The sequence below is a fragment of the Poecilia formosa genome, unplaced genomic scaffold, assembly GCF_000485575.1.
Source record: "Poecilia formosa unplaced genomic scaffold, Poecilia_formosa-5.1.2 Scaffold345, whole genome shotgun sequence".
Lineage (NCBI taxonomy): Eukaryota > Metazoa > Chordata > Actinopteri > Cyprinodontiformes > Poeciliidae > Poecilia > Poecilia formosa.
Window position 1 is genome coordinate 213,468 of NW_006800284.1, and position 5,660 is coordinate 219,127.

A 5,660-nucleotide genomic window follows, 5' to 3' on the forward strand; every position below is an offset into this window, starting at 1 on the left:
AGTCGCTAGGTAACGGGCTGGGGTTGGCTGGGGTTGCTAGGTAACGGGCTGGAGTCGCTAGGTAACGGGCTGGGGTTGGCTGGGGTTGCTAGGTAACGGGCTGGGGTTAGCTGGGGTTGCTGGGTAATGGTGCAGCGCCCTTACAATGTGACTCAACATGTTGTAAGTGAAATAATCTGCCAGTGGAATCAGTAACTTCTTCATGAATATTAAGGAATTATTGACTTAAAACAAGCTCCTATTTTTTGCTGAAAAGTTACTTGTAAGTTAGTTTTGTCTTATTCCAAGCGAACTAACATATTTGCACTAGAAACTAGACAAAAATACTTGGTAAGATTTTGTGTTTTTGCAGTGTAGATGTAGAAATCATAAATTCAAAGGCAACTCAGACCATATATAAAAAAATGACTCTGTCCTGCTCCCGGTTTGCTCCGTGGCATTTAAATGGCTGCTGGTTTCTCCCATCAAAGACCTGTGTGTGCTGTTTGACAGCGAGGAAAAGGCCAGAGGGAAACGATCAGCAGGCGAATGCATGGTTGACATCAAAAGACACTCAAATGATTGTGTTACTTACCCAGCACTTTAGCTTAGTTAAAAATTCAAAAGAAAAGTATAAGGTATAATTTCCTATTTAAACCAGAGGCACTGAGTGGCACGGTTGTGAAGATAATAGCCGCCGTCTGACTAATTTATCCATGAGGAAGTCATCCAGGAAGATTAGACGCTTGCCTGAGTTTTAAATTGGCACTCACTCCTGAACAACACTCTGAAATTAGAGAAAAATTCACAAGTATTTGCATTTGCCTCAAAAAGAAGCAAAGAGATAAAATAAAGAGTATAAAAACTATTATATGAATATGGTTCAGAAGAGAGCAGCTTCGCCGTTTTGGTCAAAACCTTTAAAATGTGGTTTAAAGGTGACCTGTTACGCTTCCTTAAACACGTTATTATAAATCTATGGGTGAAACTTAACATATTCATCACATTTTCTGCTCAAAATCATTCTTAGATAATGAGATTTTAGTCTGCTCAGCTCTGCCTATTTTGAGCTGTTTTAGGACGTCCTGTCACTTTAAATCCAAAAAAAAGAAGGGGCCAAGCCCCCCAAAGCAAAAATTAAAACCAAAAGAAAAAGGCCTCAAAAAAAAGGGCAAATAAAAAAACCGGCAACCTTGAAAAAGAAAAAGGGAACCCCCCGCAAAACCAAACAAGAATGCAGCTACTGGTTTCTGGATGGTAAGTCAACAACAAAACACTTCTTGTTTTTTTCCAGCAGCCATTGTACAGCATATACAGCGGTAAAAGCAGCTGACCAAAGGTGCTGGAACTCAGGTTGGTGGCCAGATAAAAACATCATGCCTGTCGAGGTTTCTGTAATGCCTCATTTTCCAGACATCAAAAAAAGAAACAGTTGATACAAAACAAGCAAAAAGTGAATTTTGCATATTCAATCCTCTTAAAAGACATACTAATTGATACAAGAGTTTCCAGTAGATGGGAGTGATGTTGCGGTGAAAACAGCCTGATGAAGGACATCTGTGACCTGGAACTCATTTCCACCTGTGTATGACTTTCACTGCCATCTCTAAATAGTTTTAGTGAGATTTAATTGAACTCCAGTTTGATTGCCTAGAAAGTGTGGTTCATTTGGGGAAGTGTGTGAATCAAACTTGTAAAACACAAAGTCTTGTCCGCCTAAAACCCTCGGTTCAGTTGAAATGAATTCTGGTTTGGTTCGAATGCATATGTGAACACCAAGTGGACCAGAAACTGCTCCAAAACCTGGAGGTGGACTACAATGCAGGGTATTCTGGGTAAATACAATCAAAACAAACACACTAACTAGCGTGTAAAATGGCTTTCCTGACAGCTTTCACCAAAGACAAAAGGGAAATCTTACAACCACTAAGATCTGACGCTACTCCATTTTTGTTTACATTTCATAAAAATATGAAGTTTTGCTCTGTGTTTTATTTCCAGAGGTTTTTGTGTCGTTTCCTTCAGTGGTTCTTGGTGCAGCGCCCCTACAGGCCAGGAGGGGAACAGGTTGAAGGAGAACCGTAGCATCTGAAAATGCAACAAATGTTGCAATTTGTTGAAATCAAACCAAATTTACTGGACTATCAGGTATGAAAACATCTTCAAATGATGGGAATAAGGATCCTATTCTCCTTGAAGAAGTAGAGAAAGTGAGTGTTGTGCTCCTTAAAGATCGAGTCTTCATTGCACACATTAGGACTCCAGTTGGATCTCTCACTGAAGCCAGCAGGACCGTACAATATGACTTTTTCCTTTGCAGTTTAAAGCAGCATTTTTGTGACGCACGGGGAAACTGGATTGTTGAAGGTATATACTTTTGCTCTTGCTTTTCTCAGTCACACTCTTTATGGTTATTGTGCTCCAGACGGCATAACTAAGTGCTATAATCTATAATTTTCAAGGATCTGCCTCCACAGATCCTCAAGCAAGTGAAATGTCTTTGGGCCTAGCATTTAACTTTTTTGTTACATAACCCTCAGTATCTTTAAAGAAACTTAAAATAACTGCTTTATTGCGTCAGCCTCTTCAGGGATGGGACAATTCTTGTACAGCTCAACAATCCTGCCACAGTAAAAGAAAAACATAAAGCCTTTTTTCCCTCAGCTGGGAATCGGTACAGTGCAAACGCCTGACAGAAAATAACATGTAACGCGACTTTTACTTTTTAAGGCTAATAGCAGTGAAGGCCACAGAGGGCTAGAATGTTAGCTGTGCTAACTCTAAAACACTAATTGTAAATTAACATATAATTACTGGAAGCTAATGCTAAAGCACTAACTTCAGTTCAAATTGTGTCTGCCATTGAAAGACTGCAACCCTTATTTTGACATTCATGTTCAGTAATCTCCTTAAATATTATAGTGTCTTGTTTTCTACTGTTCATGTTTGTTTTTTGTTCATATTTGTTATTTTAAATAAAGTTATTGAGGGGGAGGAGAGAAGAAAGAGAAAGTGAGAAGAGGAAATGGAACTCACACTCTTCAAAATAAGAGCATAAATATTAACGTCTTACTATTTGACAAATTCTTAAATGTCCATAACCAAAACTCTATTCAACTGGACGTTTACAAAACAGGCAAGTAAATTAGCACTTTAGGAAAAATTAATACAGGGGAAGCTAGTGAGCTGAATATTAGCAAAATCTCTAAAGCGCTAAACAAAAAATTACTTAGTTGTTTACTTAGTTGTTTACAAAACAGCTAAGTAAATTAGCGCTATAGAATTTATCTGGAAAAATTATTTAGGGAAGGCGAAGCAGGCTAAATGTTTTCAAAGTTAGCAAAAGCACTAAGGCGCTAAACAAAAATTACTGTTTCCAGAACAGCTAAGTAAATTAGCACAATAGAATTTGTCCAGAAATATTAATTTTGGGGAAGCTAAATGCACTAAATGGCTTTCAAAGATAGCAAAACCGCTAAACAAAACATTAGCTACACTATTAGCGCATTAGCAGTTATGCCAACCGCATGCCAATAGTCATAAACATTTGATCAGAAAATGAACATCCAGAACTTAAATGTAGTTTTCAGTAATTTCCCTGTTCAGTTTGTTTCAAAGCTCAGTCTTCATCTTCATGATCCATCAGAACAAATTGTGAATATTTAAGTTTTTTAGCCATAAAAACCTTCATGAAATCTGCACTACAGACGTCTTCAGCTGCTGACAGGCTAAGCATCAACACAGCTTGCACAGCATGACTAACAACCACACTTCATTGCATCAGAAGAGACTGGTAAGTGTCTGTTAAGAGCGCTCAGCGCTGTTTTATTGAATTCACAGCGTGGTCAGCAAGCAATAAGATTGTTGTGGAGAGTCGATCAAGTCTCTTGATCTGGTTTCAAGCAGCTGCCCTGTAATATGATTCCAGTGTTTTCCTGCACACCCACACACACACACACGCACACATACACACACACACACACACACACACACAAGCATGTGCATTAGCATGTTTGATGAAAACTGATTAAACTGTTTGGCCATCTATCAAAGAAGTCCAAAACAAGGCTTATCTCCAAATGGACCGGGGAACAAACAGAACCAGCTGATGAGCGTCTTAATGAATGGACGAGAGGAAAAGATTTGTCTGGACGCTGCCCCTCGTAAAATATATTACGGCTACATCTGGCCTTGAAATTGAAGATCTAATACAGCGAGGCGTGGCTCACACTGCAAAAACACAAAATAGGACCAAGTATTTTTAGTCCAGTTTAAGGTACAAATAAGACAACCTATAAGTAACTTTTCATCAAGGCAATAGGAGCTTGTTTTAAGGAAACAGAGTGTAGATGAACATGTGCTTGTTCCATTAGTTTATTTCACTGGTCAGGGATGTCCAACATGTGGTTCAGGGTCATTTGTGGCCCTTGGAATGATTTTTTGTGGCCCTCCCAACTGCAAATCAAAAATAATCCAAATTTGGCTCATAGATGCAGGTGGAGACTTTTAATTTGTAACCAGGGTCAAAATTGTCAACAACATAATTTTCTTACACAGAAAAATGTAAAATACACACAAAGTATTTGTGTCTTTATAACCAAGTTTTAACAAAAGGTAAAACCAGAGACTTTTACTGAAAAGCTGACTCTGCTGCATCCAGATCAGCTTTTATTCTTTATTAAACTAAATATAGCAAACATTTTGAAACGTTCACACTGCAGCCTGAAGTGACTCAATTCCGATTTTTTGACGTAATGCGACCTGTATCTGATCTTTTTATGGCAGTGTGAACAGCACAGGTCGGATTCTTTTCCGAATGTGATCCATATCCGATACGTATCCGATTCAAATGCGACCTAACGTCCAGGTCGCCTTCATCCGAACTGAACGTCACTGATTCTCAACAAATCTCACTCTTCTGCGTCCTGATAAGTGCAAGTGGGAAGAAAAACAACAACCATGACGGATTATATGAAGATTAAGTTGTTAATATGCTGCTCCGGCCGGACAACAACTTCTGATATGTAAGCTAAGCTCCACCGTTAGCCTCCATGTTTACTTCCGCAAACACTGAGCACTTCTTCTTCTTTTTATGGCGGTTGGCAGAACACTGAGAACGCTGACGCTATTGCGCCCTCTACTGCGCATACGGGACACTTTCAGGTCGTTTGCCCGTTTACACTGCAGAACACATGCAGGTCGCATTTACTGGCAGTGTGAACTGCCCCGGCAAAAAAATCCGAATTGCCAAAAAATCAGAATTGAGTCACTTAAGGCTGCAGTGCGAACGCACCCAAAATGACCCAAATCCTGCTCTTATTACTGAAAATAAATTTAGTCAATTAAGACCAAAACTAGGCATCTGTTTTAATACAGCAAACAATCAAAATTAAAGTAGTGAGAAGTCGTCAATTTCTGCCAGAAAACACAGAAAATCTGAGAGTAAAATCAGAAATTTTCTTGAAAAATCAAGGAAATTTGGGAGAAAAAAAAATCTAAATTTTAGATTAACACATGGTAATTTCTGAATATCAAATGTTGACATCTTTTTCAACAATTCTTCTAGAAAATTTAAAAGTTTAGCCAGAAATTTTCAGTTTTAGGTTGAAATTTACTAATTTTGGTTCTTTTTTAACACATTGGTCCACGACTAATTTTGAGTCTTTAATTTTGGCAAACAT

General features: G+C 38.5%; 1 long non-coding RNA gene across 1 annotated transcript in view; it reads left to right on the top strand.

The window, feature by feature from the left end:
* The first annotated feature begins 1,197 nt into the window (after positions 1-1,197).
* The window catches only part of LOC107833212 (uncharacterized), a 25,494-nt gene continuing 21,031 nt past the window's right edge, over positions 1,198-5,660 (top strand). Inside the window, exon 1 of the long non-coding RNA XR_001658925.1 lies at positions 1,198-1,332. This is a non-coding gene — a long non-coding RNA (uncharacterized LOC107833212). The remainder of the gene's footprint in view (positions 1,333-5,660) is intronic.